The sequence below is a fragment of the Triturus cristatus genome, chromosome 6 (assembly GCF_964204655.1).
Source record: "Triturus cristatus chromosome 6, aTriCri1.1, whole genome shotgun sequence".
NCBI lineage: Eukaryota > Metazoa > Chordata > Amphibia > Caudata > Salamandridae > Triturus > Triturus cristatus.
In genome coordinates this window covers 1,090,575,166-1,090,588,467 of record NC_140589.1, presented here as the reverse complement: position 1 = coordinate 1,090,588,467, position 13,302 = coordinate 1,090,575,166, and the positions used below count along the sequence as shown (strand labels likewise).

The window sequence follows — 13,302 nt, the reverse complement described above, 5'->3', positions numbered from 1 at the left end:
AAAGAGGACGACGACGTTTTGCAGGAAGCAATACCACCACATCGTCGCTTGGATACGACTAATCCACGAACATTACTCCAAGATCAAAAGGTTCCTGGGAGGGAACAATACAATTTAAGACCTAGACCAAAGAACACTTAAGAATTTTCTCTCTTGTGTAGTATTCTGTCCCGGTTACAGGGTCACGGTAGGAGTCTGAATCACGACCTGAGTAGTGGCAATAGGCCTGCAGGACTTACAGTGTCATAGGACGGTAGACAAACGTGATTGAGCGATCGAGGAAGATTGCCGTGAGCATCCATTAGCAAGATGGAAACTACACTAGGCAAAAGAGAGAGAAAGGAAGAAATAAAGAAAGAATCCTGTAAAATAATGTACAGTCGTTTCAGTATAACTTTATGTGTTATTATATTATTGTGTATTGTTTTGGCATTTATAGGTTGGATTATTTATGCTCTGCAGCCAAAAGTTGTCTCTCCTTCTTTTTCGTCTTCTTCAACTGTCTCTCCACATCTCTTTCATACTCTTCCTCAACATGAACTCATTAGAAGAACTGAATATTATAACAATTCCTTTGTCCAGTTATTACATCAGCATCAGTTAGTGGTCAATACAACTAACTGTTGGGTGTGTGGATTTATGCCGCACACCACAGAGAAAGGAATGCCATATTTAGTTCTCCCGTTTTCTTATGAGGGTTCTGCTTGAGCTTACTTCGTCATCTTCTCCAATGCTTATCAAAGCAAATTCAGACGATCTGTTAGTTCACATGCTAGCGATCCAGATTTTAGTCATAGTTCTTTGATTAAGGGAATGGTAGCTATGGCTAAAATCATGGAAAATAGTAAAATCTCCATTGACCAAAGAAAGGCGTACACTAACTGGAATGTCACCCAATATATGTCTAGTCTTAGTGATAAAGATAAGAAAGGAAAATCTTCACCGATTTGGACTATACCACATCAGGGCAACTTCTGCTTACAGATAAACGATCGCTCTTCTGACACTATACAAAGGAATAACTGCTCCTACACGTACGTTTATTCCTCTCAGAACTCGCCTCCTCTAGTGCCGTCTCAAGGCACCTATTTCATTTGCTATAATAGAGCTTATACATGGTTACCAACAGGTTTTTCTGGCTCCTGTTATATAGCTTTCCTTCTTCCCCCTACATACACCGCTTCTGCAAACCATCATCGTACCAGATACGGCAGAGGGATTATTGATTCGAAGGACACAGCAGGACAAGAGGGAGGAGATTTCCTCAAAGGATTTCTTCCTTTTTTGTGGTCCAATGGCCAACAGCAGAAATATAAGGCAATTGGTTTGTGTCGTAGAGACCACAATAGACATCACTGTAGGTGCCTTAAGTAACATCACGGCAGAACTACAGGCGGATCGTCTTATGACATTACAAAATCGAGTTGCCTTAGATTTTGTCCTCGCAGATCGTGGTGGAGTGTGCAAATTGATCGGGTCAAGTTGCTGTATTTTCATACCTATGACGCTCCGACAGTATACCAAGCTATCTCCAAGTTGCACATAATCTCTGAGTCTATTCACCAGGACGAAGGAGATTGGTCTTTTACGGAGTGGTTTTGGGGACTACTGTCCAAATGGGGTTGGAAAGCATTGACATTTCTTGGTATAATTCTGACCATTATTTTCTCCTGTTGCCTTTGAATGCACTGTGGTCCCGCTATCTGTGACCTTTGTGCTACTATGTGCATCCCAAAACCCAAACCACAAGTAACAGAAAACATAAGAATGATGTTACAGCAACAACTCGATGACTATCGACATTGACTCAGATTAGCATGAGTCTATCTTGCCTGAGTTCTGGCAAAAAAAGGGTCTGAGGAATTTCGATTTCTGATCGCAATCGAATCGACCCGCCATTTTGTGCTCCGCCGCCATTTTGTGTTGCCATCACTCAGGCAGCACGGTGAGCAAAGTCTATTCTGCTTTTTCTGCAACCTGGTGTCGAAATACGCTTTCTGCCTCTATTTACAAAGCTGGTGTTAGGACTGACCGAGTACACTAATCCCTGTCTGGCTTTCCTAATCCCCGTCTCAACTATCTGATGATTCACACCATTCTTTCCTGACTTTATCTTATCCTCTGGCCTTCACTGTCTTCTGCTAGCATTCTCTCGTTTCACAACTGTCCTCCAACACACACAAACGTATCTCGCCACCTGCAAGTTAGTTATGAGTCTGTTAATGAATTAGCTTGAGGGAGGGGTGACAAACATGGTTGGAGGAGAGGTTTCTTCGAGTCATCTGACACTTTTGTTTTCCAATCTCTCCTATTGGTTCTATCCTGTTTTCCAACTTTCCTTATTAGCTCTTTCTTGTGTGTTCTGGGAGTGCTTTTTGTTAATGTATATGAACCTTATATAGTATAAAACCCTGTGCGCCACAGAGTGAAGTGGCAGTCTCCTGAGAACCTACTTTGTGTACTTCTAGGATAACTGTACTAGCTGCAGCTAAATAAATCTGATCTTCTAACGCCGACAGAGTGTCCCGTGTCTCTGTGTAGCTAAGCAGGAGAACTCCGGAGACTTGGGCGTACCCTGCGCCGCCAGACCCAAAAGGTTCTGGTTCTTCAACTGGCACCCAACGTGGGGCGGCTTCAGTGGTACCAGTTCTGCCTGAAGGTCGTGAGGAACCCCGCAAGAAAATTCCGGAGGGTTCGCGAGCCACATAAAGCGACCCCTGTATGTCGAGAGTGGTCCGAAGGTCTTTTGCAGCGCGGTTACTCCTTCCTGACGGCTACTGACGACCGCTGCCCTGACTGCCGCCCTGCTTTGGCCCTTCCTTTGATGATGTATGGTAAGGCGAGACGATAGACGGGCCTCTGTTTGTGGGAGAAGACGTCCTTCGTTAAGTATCTTCGTGGGTCGCGCCCACAATTTTGGTTCTTTGTTTGTTCTTTGGTTCTTAGATTTGTCTATTGCAATAAACAAAGCCGAGGGTAAGTGCATTTGTGCTGCGTAAACTGAGTTTTACTCCCTTGAAGTTTGTGAACAGACAGGAAAAAATCGCGAGATGCCTGGTCTGACTAAGTTTGGAAGAATTTGTTGTCTTGGTTGTAATAGGGATTCCCGACTTGAGGACTCTTGTCCGATTCCTTCGTTTGGAACTCTCACATATGAGCTCTATTCAAAACATGGTATTGGCCCCATTGCCTTTAACGAGACATGGACCCGATACACAAAGAAAGATGGTGTTCTAAAATGGCCAGAAAATGGTAGCTTTGATCCTGATGTGTTAGATAATTTGGAAGCAGTTTTATTCAAAAGAAAAGCCCGGCCGGCAATGTTTGACTCTCTCCGCCTTTGGCGAAAGGAAGCCAAACAGAAAGAAATTAAGCAAGCAAAACGAGATAGGAAAGCACAGGGTATGACGATTATACAGGCTGCCCAACAGTTTAAAGACGATGAAATTGACAATGCGACTGAAATTTCAGAAAGCCAGCATCGTATGGCGATAGATAAATGCTATCCGGTGTTACCTGTTTCTCTTTCTGATAATAAGAAAGATATAGAAGAAGATCCCCTAATGTCCCACTTATTAAGGTTGCCTCCGCCCTATGCACAAAGTGCCAATGCACCTCAGCCTTTACAGCCTGTCTAGCCGCCAGCGGTACCTCCGCCAGTTCCGGCTCTTCCGCATTTGACTCCTCCAGTATTACCGCCCTTGCCGGTTTTACCATTAACTTTGACTTCTCTGCCCTCATCTCCTGATCTTAGATCTCCTTTGCCTTCTGCTCCTCCTGCAATTATCAGTTCTTCTTCTGTCAGTTCTCCTAATACTTTGTCTCCAATTCTCATGTCTAATTCTCCGTCTGTGCGTAAGCGTCTCACAGACACTGTTACTGGTATTCTATCTCCTTTCTTTGAAGCTTTAAATGTGACTCCGGCTTTTGTGCGAAGACAGTCTCGTAGTCAGTTCCCAGATTTTGAAGAACGAGAGAGGTTGGACTCTCTTGCACGGAAATGGATCAAGAAGGGTCCACAATACAGTGTGCTTGATATTATGCCTACCTTCTCGCAATGGAATGCGCCTACGCAAAGATATGTTTTTAATGTAATGTGCGACACTCTCATTAAAGAATGGGAAGGTGTGAGTTCGAGTCCAATCTCACAAGACCTGTTAGATGTTCAGGCCGATTTTGATAAAGGACTTGTTGTGGGTCCTAAGGTTGAGAAAGCTGTAAGGACACTTATTTCTTATAGGTCCTTGTTATTCTCTCAGGCTTTCCTTGATTCTGATCCGTCGGTTAGACTGACGTCGAAAAATTATCCTATGAGAGAGGTTCCTCCAGTATGGAAGGAAGAGGTTGCGGGAGTAGGTGCTAATGCAGCTATTCCTGCTCATTTCCAACGTATAGGGGTGCATGTCCCTTGGAAGAGATCTGAAGTCTTGGCCCTTAAGCAGACTTTACCAGATCCTCGTAAAAACCCTGCAGGTTATTATAAAGAATTATCACAGACAGTTGATGCTTGCATCATGAACTTAGCAGATATTGATATGCTAATGGGAAATGTACTCCCACAGACAATATGGGCTAAGATTCGTAGAGAGGATCACGCGCAGGAACTAGGTGCTACTTGGGATGTTATAACTACTACAGATAGAGATCAAGAGGGTGGTGCAAAGCCTGAAGCTTTGATTTTGGAACACCCTGGTAGGATTATTACATTAATGAAAACTATGATGCCTGCATTGAGAGTTAATTGGGATAAACTAGCAGCATGCAAACAAAAGAAAGATGAAAGTGTCTCTGATTTCTTCATTCGTTTCGAAGAGACCTTTATTGATCACAGTGGTTAAGATATGGCTACAGAGGGTGGACAGCGATTATTTGTGGACAAATTCGTATTCAATTTGCTTCCCGACCTGTCACACAAATTGAAAGACTCAGAGTTCATGGGCTGTTTCTTCTTCTGCCCAGATATTGGCTACTGCGCAATATTATGAAACCAGAGATAAGGAGGAAAAAGAAAAGCAAGAGAAAAAGACGAAAGAATTAAAAACGAAGGTTCTCTTGCAACAAGCTTATCCTCCACGTTATGTTCAGCCTCAGTTTCAACAGCCTCCACAGTTTCAGAGGTTGTATCAAAAACCTGAGCCATACATTCCGCGACCTTTGTTAGGTCCTAATCAATGTGCCTATTGCATAGAGGAAGGTCATTTTAAGAATAGTTGTCCAGTTTTATTGCAACGCAACGGAGCATTATCTGCTCCATGAGGTCGTGCTGGCCTTCAGTCAGCAAACAGAGGTAGAAGTTGAGGTGTGCTGACTCAAGAACAGCGTGCCTTTCCTTCTCCCAATTCCATGAACTACTTCGATCATCAAAATGTTAGGTCTACGCAGTATTACAATGAAGACCATTACATTGAAGGTGGAAATGAGAGTCTTCATGCCAACTAGGACAGCCATAGACAAAGTAAGGGAGTTGTGCCGATTCCAGTAGATCAGAATGGACCTTATGTTAACGTCACTACAATGGGTGTTTCAGAGCCATTTCTTCTAAATACTGGGGCAATGAGAAGTTCTATCATTCATTCTAAACTCCCTGGGGCACCTTTGTCCGGCTTAACGAATGTTTCTGTAGGATTCTCTGGCGCCCCTGTTCGCAACCCAGTTTCTTGCCCTTTGCCTATTTCAGTTGGCACTTATGATTTGGAAGCTCCACTTCTTTTGACGAATGGTTGCGGTGAGAATCTGTTGGGCTTAGATCTATTGAAAAGAATGCATGCTACGATATATTGTTCTCCTTCTGGTGTACATCTTACTTTAGGACAGAAATTGATCTCTCCAATGTATTTGTCCAAAGATCAGTTTCCACCTGAATTGCTTTCTCTTCCTGCAACGCTTTGGGCCACGGGTCCGAACGATGTGGGTTGTCTTGAGATTCCACCTTATGTTGTCACTCTTAAACCTAATGTTGAATTGCCACGCATTCCGCAGTACAGAATTTCCACTGAATGTGAAAAAGCGCTTTTGGAAATTATTCATGATTTGATCCAGAAGGGTGTGGTTGAAGAAACAAGAGGTAACGCATGCAATAGTCCTATTCTTCCTGTTCTCAAACGCACTGATCCTTCTCATCCACCTGTATATCGTTTTGTGATTGATCTCCGGGAGGTAAACAAAATTGTTGTACCACAGTTTCCCGTAGTATTAGATATTACTGCTTTGTTGACAATGATACCTTCTACAGCGACCTGGTTTTCTGTTATTAATCTAAAGAATGCCTTCTTTAGTATTCCCATTGCAGAAGAGAGTAGGGACATTTTTGGTTTCTCTCTTGGAGGCCGAAGCTTCCGGTTTAAGCGCGCACCTCAAGGCTATTGTGAAAGTCCCTCTATTTACAGCCAAGCTTTAAAAAGTCATCTTGATACTTTACATTTGCCGTCTGGTGCTGCTCTTGTCCAGTATATGGATGACTTGTTAGTTGCCGCTGATTCAGAAGATATCTGCAAAGATGTCACTGTTGCATTGTTATGCCATTTGTTTAATCTGAATCATAAGGTTTCACCCTCCAAACTACAATATGTTTGTCGAGAGGTTACCTACTTGGGTCATCTCCTATCAAAGGAGGGACGGCGACTAACACCAGAACGAATAAAGGCGATTGCACGAATGTCTGTACCATCCACACAAAGGGAGGTACGTGCCTTTCTAGGTATTACTTCTTATTGCAGACAGTGGATCCCTAACTTCTCTTTGATAGCCAAACCTCTGTTGGCCCTCACTTTGAAAGATACGCCTCAGCCCCTTCCTTGGACTGATGAGTGCCAAAAGAGTTTCACTGATTTACTAATCGCTCTGTGTTCTGCTCCTGTATTGGGTACTCCTGATTACAGCAAGCCCTTTACGCTCTATGTTCATGAGAGAGAAGGTTGTGCGTTGTCAGTTTTAACACAGCGATTTGGTGACAAACAGCGGCCATGTGCCTATTTTTCGGCTACGTTCGATCCTGTAGCTAAAGCATTGCCCAGTTGTCTCAAAGCGACAGCAGCAGCAGCAATTTCTATTTGACAGTCTGCTGGAGTAGTATTGGATAACACTCTCATTGTCATGGTACCACATGCAGTGGATACCTTACTAAATAGAACGAAAACATAGCATCTTACGAGCGCTCCTCTAACTGGATACGAACTGACGCTGTTGGCTAGTCACGTACACATCAAACGATGTAATACCCTAAATCCAGCTACTCTGTTGCCTCTTCCAGATTAGGAAAGTGTTGAGGAGCAACATGATTGTTTCTTCCGTACTGAGGAAGAGACAAGAGGAAGAATTCACTTGAAAGATACACCGCTAGAGAATTCGGATGGACCTCAATGGGTAGATGGTTCTTGCTTTAAAATGCCTAATGGGGATACAGTTTCAGCCTATGCTGTAACTACTTTGCATACAGTTGTGGAAACAGCACGTATTAGGCATAATTCAGCGCAAGCAGCTGAATTGATAGCTTTAACAAGAGCCTGTGTATTGTCGAAAGAGAAGAGAGTGAACGTGTACACTGACAGCCAATATGCTTTTGGTGTAGCGTTCAACTTTGGGCGTCTCTGGAAGGAAAGGGGTTTTCTCACCTCACATGGCACCAAAATACAACATGGTCAGTTAGTGACTGATCTCCTCGAATCACTTGCCTTACCCACCCAAATAGCGATTGTGAAGTGTAGTGCACACAGAAAGATTACAGATGATGTAAGTCGAGGAAATACATTTGCAGACGAGGTAGCGAAAAAGACAGCGAGAGATGCATCAAGTCGAATGTATGTGGCAGGTCCTGCGAATTGGGTTAGAGAGAGAGAGGAATGTATGAGAATACAGTGGAAAGTGTACGATCGATTCATAACGAGGCTTCAGAGAAAGAGTTGAGCATGTGGAGAGAAAGTACAGGAATGTTAGATGAGATGGGTTGTTGGGTGGAATTATCTGAACACCAACGTTGGCTGTTACCAGATGCCTACGTGCTTCCAGTGGTTACTATGGCGCATGGTCCAGCCCACTTAAGTGCGAAAGGTATATGCAAACTTCTGGCTCCAGTATGGCAAAATGACAGAATCCCAAAATGCGCAGACAATGTAGTGAAACATTGTATTATTTGTTTGATGTACAATCCGGGAAAGGGAACCCCAACTCCAGCAGGTCACTTTGCTCCTCCGACATAGCCATTTGAGGTGTTGCAAATCGACTATATTCATATGGAGCGATGCAACAACCTCAAATATGTTCTGGTGGTAGTATGTGCCTTTTCAAGATGGATAGAAGCATACCCTCTAAAAGATAACACAGCCTTATCCACAGCCAAAAATCTATTGAAAGAATTTTTCCCCAGGTTTGGTTTGCCGCGCATTGTCTGGAGTGACAATGGGAGCGAATTTGTTGGCCAAGTTATGCAGAAAGTTTGTGCAGGTCTTGGTATCAAGCAAAAGTTCCATGCGGCAAATCATCCACAATCAGCGGGTTTAGTAGAATGTTACAATGGAACCTTGAAGTTGAAACTAACAAAGGTTCAAGCGAGTACAGGACTCAATTGGCCCGATGCTTTGCCATTAGCCGTGCTATCCACCAGAACTGCAGTAAACTCTCGTTTGGGACTTAGCCCTTACGAAGTGGTTTTTGGACGCCCGGCTAATGTATGGGGAGTCCCTCGCCCTAAGAAATACTCAGACTTGCCATATCCAATGTTGATTGATTACTTGCATGATCTTACGACTAAATTGCGTGTTCTCCATCAACAGGTTCAGAGTGCTCTGCCGAAGGCTTCCACAGACCCAGGTCATTCCATCCGACCAGGTGACTGGGTCTGTATTAAAAACTTCCAGAGGAAAAGGAATTTGGAGCCCAGATGGAGGGAGCCCCAAATGGTCTTGCTCACTACGAGAACCGCAGTTAAAGTCGAGGGAAAGAAGAATTGGATTCACGGTGTGCATTGTAAGAAAGTGCCTTTGCCCTACGATCAATAGGTACGCAAGGGTGTTGGTGACTGTGAAAGTGAAAAGATTCCACGATTCGTGCCTTTTAGTGATGCACACCTGAATGGGACACTGTCTGAGAAAGAGGACGACGACGTTTTGCAGGAAGCAATACCACCACATCGTCGCTTGGATACGACTAATCCACGAACATTACTCCAAGATCAAAAGGTTCCTGGGAGGGAACAATACAATTTAAGACCTAGACCAAAGAACACTTAAGAATTTTCTCTCTTGTGTAGTATTCTGTCCCGGTTACAGGGTCACGGTAGGAGTCTGAATCACGACCTGAGTAGTGGCAATAGGCCTGCAGGACTTACAGTGTCATAGGACGGTAGACAAACGTGATTGAGCGATCGAGGAAGATTGCCGTGAGCATCCATTAGCAAGATGGAAACTACACTAGGCAAAAGAGAGAGAAAGGAAGAAATAAAGAAAGAATCCTGTAAAATAATGTACAGTCGTTTCAGTATAACTTTATGTGTTATTATATTATTGTGTATTGTTTTGGCATTTATAGGTTGGATTATTTATGCTCTGCAGCCAAAAGTTGTCTCTCCTTCTTTTTCGTCTTCTTCAACTGTCTCTCCACATCTCTTTCATACTCTTCCTCAACATGAACTCATTAGAAGAACTGAATATTATAACAATTCCTTTGTCCAGTTATTACATCAGCATCAGTTAGTGGTCAATACAACTAACTGTTGGGTGTGTGGATTTATGCCGCACACCACAGAGAAAGGAATGCCATATTTAGTTCTCCCGTTTTCTTATGAGGGTTCTGCTTGAGCTTACTTCGTCATCTTCTCCAATGCTTATCAAAGCAAATTCAGACGATCTGTTAGTTCACATGCTAGCGATCCAGATTTTAGTCATAGTTCTTTGATTAAGGGAATGGTAGCTATGGCTAAAATCATGGAAAATAGTAAAATCTCCATTGACCAAAGAAAGGCGTACACTAACTGGAATGTCACCCAATATATGTCTAGTCTTAGTGATAAAGATAAGAAAGGAAAATCTTCACCGATTTGGACTATACCACATCAGGGCAACTTCTGCTTACAGATAAACGATCGCTCTTCTGACACTATACAAAGGAATAACTGCTCCTACACGTACGTTTATTCCTCTCAGAACTCGCCTCCTCTAGTGCCGTCTCAAGGCACCTATTTCATTTGCTATAATAGAGCTTATACATGGTTACCAACAGGTTTTTCTGGCTCCTGTTATATAGCTTTCCTTCTTCCCCCTACATACACCGCTTCTGCAAACCATCATCGTACCAGATACGGCAGAGGGATTATTGATTCGAAGGACACAGCAGGACAAGAGGGAGGAGATTTCCTCAAAGGATTTCTTCCTTTTTTGGGGTCCAATGGCCAACAGCAGAAATATAAGGCAATTGGTTTGTGTCGTAGAGACCACAATAGACATCACTGTAGGTGCCTTAAGTAACATCACGGCAGAACTACAGGCGGATCGTCTTATGACATTACAAAATCGAGTTGCCTTAGATTTTGTCCTCGCAGATCGTGGTGGAGTGTGCAAATTGATCGGGTCAAGTTGCTGTATTTTCATACCTATGACGCTCCGACAGTATACCAAGCTATCTCCAAGTTGCACATAATCTCTGAGTCTATTCACCAGGACGAAGGAGATTGGTCTTTTACGGAGTGGTTTTGGGGACTACTGTCCAAATGGGGTTGGAAAGCATTGACATTTCTTGGTATAATTCTGACCATTATTTTCTCCTGTTGCCTTTGTATGCACTGTGGTCCCGCTATCTGTGACCTTTGTGCTACTATGTGCATCCCAAAACCCAAACCACAAGTAACAGAAAACATAAGAATGATGTTACAGCAACAACTCGATGACTATCGACATTGACTCAGATTAGCATGAGTCTATCTTGCCTGAGTTCTGGCAAAAAAAGGGTCTGAGGAATTTCGATTTCTGATCGCAATCGAATCGACCCGCCATTTTGTGCTCCGCCGCCATTTTGTGTTGCCATCACTCAGGCAGCACGGTGAGCAAAGTCTATTCTGCTTTTTCTGCAACCTGGTGTCGAAATACGCTTTCTGCCTCTATTTACAAAGCTGGTGTTAGGACTGACCGAGTACACTAATCCCTGTCTGGCTTTCCTAATCCCCGTCTCAACTATCTGATGATTCACACCATTCTTTCCTGACTTTATCTTATCCTCTGGCCTTCACTGTCTTCTGCTAGCATTCTCTCGTTTCACAACTGTCCTCCAACACACACAAACGTATCTCGCCACCTGCAAGTTAGTTATGAGTCTGTTAATGAATTAGCTTGAGGGAGGGGTGACAAACATGGGTGGAGGAGAGGTTTCTTCGAGTCATCTGACACTTTTGTTTTCCAATCTCTCCTATTGGTTCTATCCTGTTTTCCAACTTTCCTTATTGGCTCTTTCTTGTGTGTTCTGGGAGTGCTTTTTGTTAATGTATATGAACCTTAGATAGTATAAAACCCTGTGCGCCACAGAGTGAAGTGGCAGTCTCCTGAGAACTTACTTTGTGTACTTCTAGGATAACTGTACTAGCTGCAGCTAAATAATCTGATCTTCTAACGCCGACAGAGTGTCCCGTGTCTCTGTGTAGCGAAGCAGGTGAACTCCGGAGACATTGGGCGTACCCTGCGCCGCCAGACCCAAAAGGTTCTGGTTCTTCAGGACGCGGCTCCTGCGGCTCCGACGGTGCCGCGGGGGTGGTACCACCCTGACCCTCGACCGAGTCGCGCGACCGGCGAGGGGAGTCCGAAGAGCGGTATCGTCTCTTGGACTTCTTACCGTGCTTCGACTTACCCGAAGACTTTCAACCCGACGAGCGGTGATGGTGGCTGCGGCTCCGCGACCGGTCCTTCGACCTCCTCCTGGACCGGGACCTTGAACGGCACGGAGCCGAGTGTCGGAGCTCGAGAAGCTTGCGGGACCGCTTCCTCCTAGCCTTCGAGGTCAAGGCCTGGCAGTGGAGGCACGACTCCGCATTGTGGTCGGCCTCCAGGCAGTAAAGGCTCCAGTGATGGTGGTCCGTTACCGACATCAGTCGGTAACAGGAGTCACAGGCTTTAAAACCAGGCATCCTACCGGCACCAGTTCGGGTCGAGTAGACAAAAGAGTCCAAAAAGATTTAGTCAAAAAGTGACTAAAGGGTTAAGCTCTTCCCGGATCGGCGCTATCTGGCGCGGAAAAAAGAACTGACGTCAGCGCGCGAGGGCGGCGTCTAAGTACTCCGACGACGTCATTCCGGCGCACGACGCCGACGACGGACGCGGAGCCGTAGACGAAGCCTAGCGACGCTTAAGGGGTATTGGTGACGAAAAATCTTTCCAGATCCAGCCTGACACCTGGGGATATTCTAAGGTGAGGAATCTAACTAACGTGTTTCTTTCAGATATGAATGTAGTAGTTTTAACCCTTGTTTAAACCCCCACAGGTCATTTGACAGCAAAGGGACAACCCCTTGCTCTTCTCCAAAACTCAGCAGACTGAAGTTAGAAAAATGCCATTAAGTAAGACATTGGAGAAAGTCATTCTTCCAACCTCGGAAAGCTTCAGCTCTAAAAATCTAAAACAGAAGATAAAGGAAGCAAAAGGTCTACTACAATAATAGGATTTTACATACCCTAATTTAGCTAAAGCAGTATCATGAATTATTAATGAACTCCAATCTCTGCCTACTGCCATTAACAACATTCCCAATTCCCAAACTCTTTGTGAAGAATTAACCTAATTTTCACAATAAAATCTAGAAGTTATGGTTATTGCTGTAGAGGTGATCTGAAACTTAAAATCTATGATGCTCTTAAGAGCCAAGTACCCAATCCCACTAAGTTGAGTAATTTTGCAGTTACCCAATATAAGAAAATTGCTTACAAAGGACTACTGCTGCTTCAGGAATTTGGGGGATGGGCGTATCAGACAATTCCGAAGGGATGTAATTAACTGGAACTCACTATTAAATGTGGTGGACTGGTGCTCAGATTAAAACATTTTCGTAACTGTAACCAAGTACAGAGTGTTTCTTCTTGGAAAACCTGTTGACGAAATTCCATATGCTCTCATCTTAATATGGTAGCTTGATCTCTAAGTTGTGACTGGCTGCTAGACAAACTATTGCTTGGAGACAGTAGGCTCCAGACCCTTCGACTATGGATCTATGTGGTTGTGCAGCTGCCTAAGTGCAAATAAAAAGTAACAGCAACCGTCAGAGATAGGTTATCACAATACAAGTAGACAACCTTTCAGTCCTATACATAATGATGGTTTTCAGCTACATGT

At 43.9% G+C, this 13,302-nt stretch overlaps 1 protein-coding gene across 3 annotated transcripts in view; it reads right to left on the bottom strand.

Annotated features, from left to right (window-relative positions):
* Positions 1-13,302, bottom strand: part of LYST (lysosomal trafficking regulator) — a 3,752,809-nt gene that overhangs the window by 1,922,093 nt on the left and 1,817,414 nt on the right. The window lies entirely within an intron of this gene.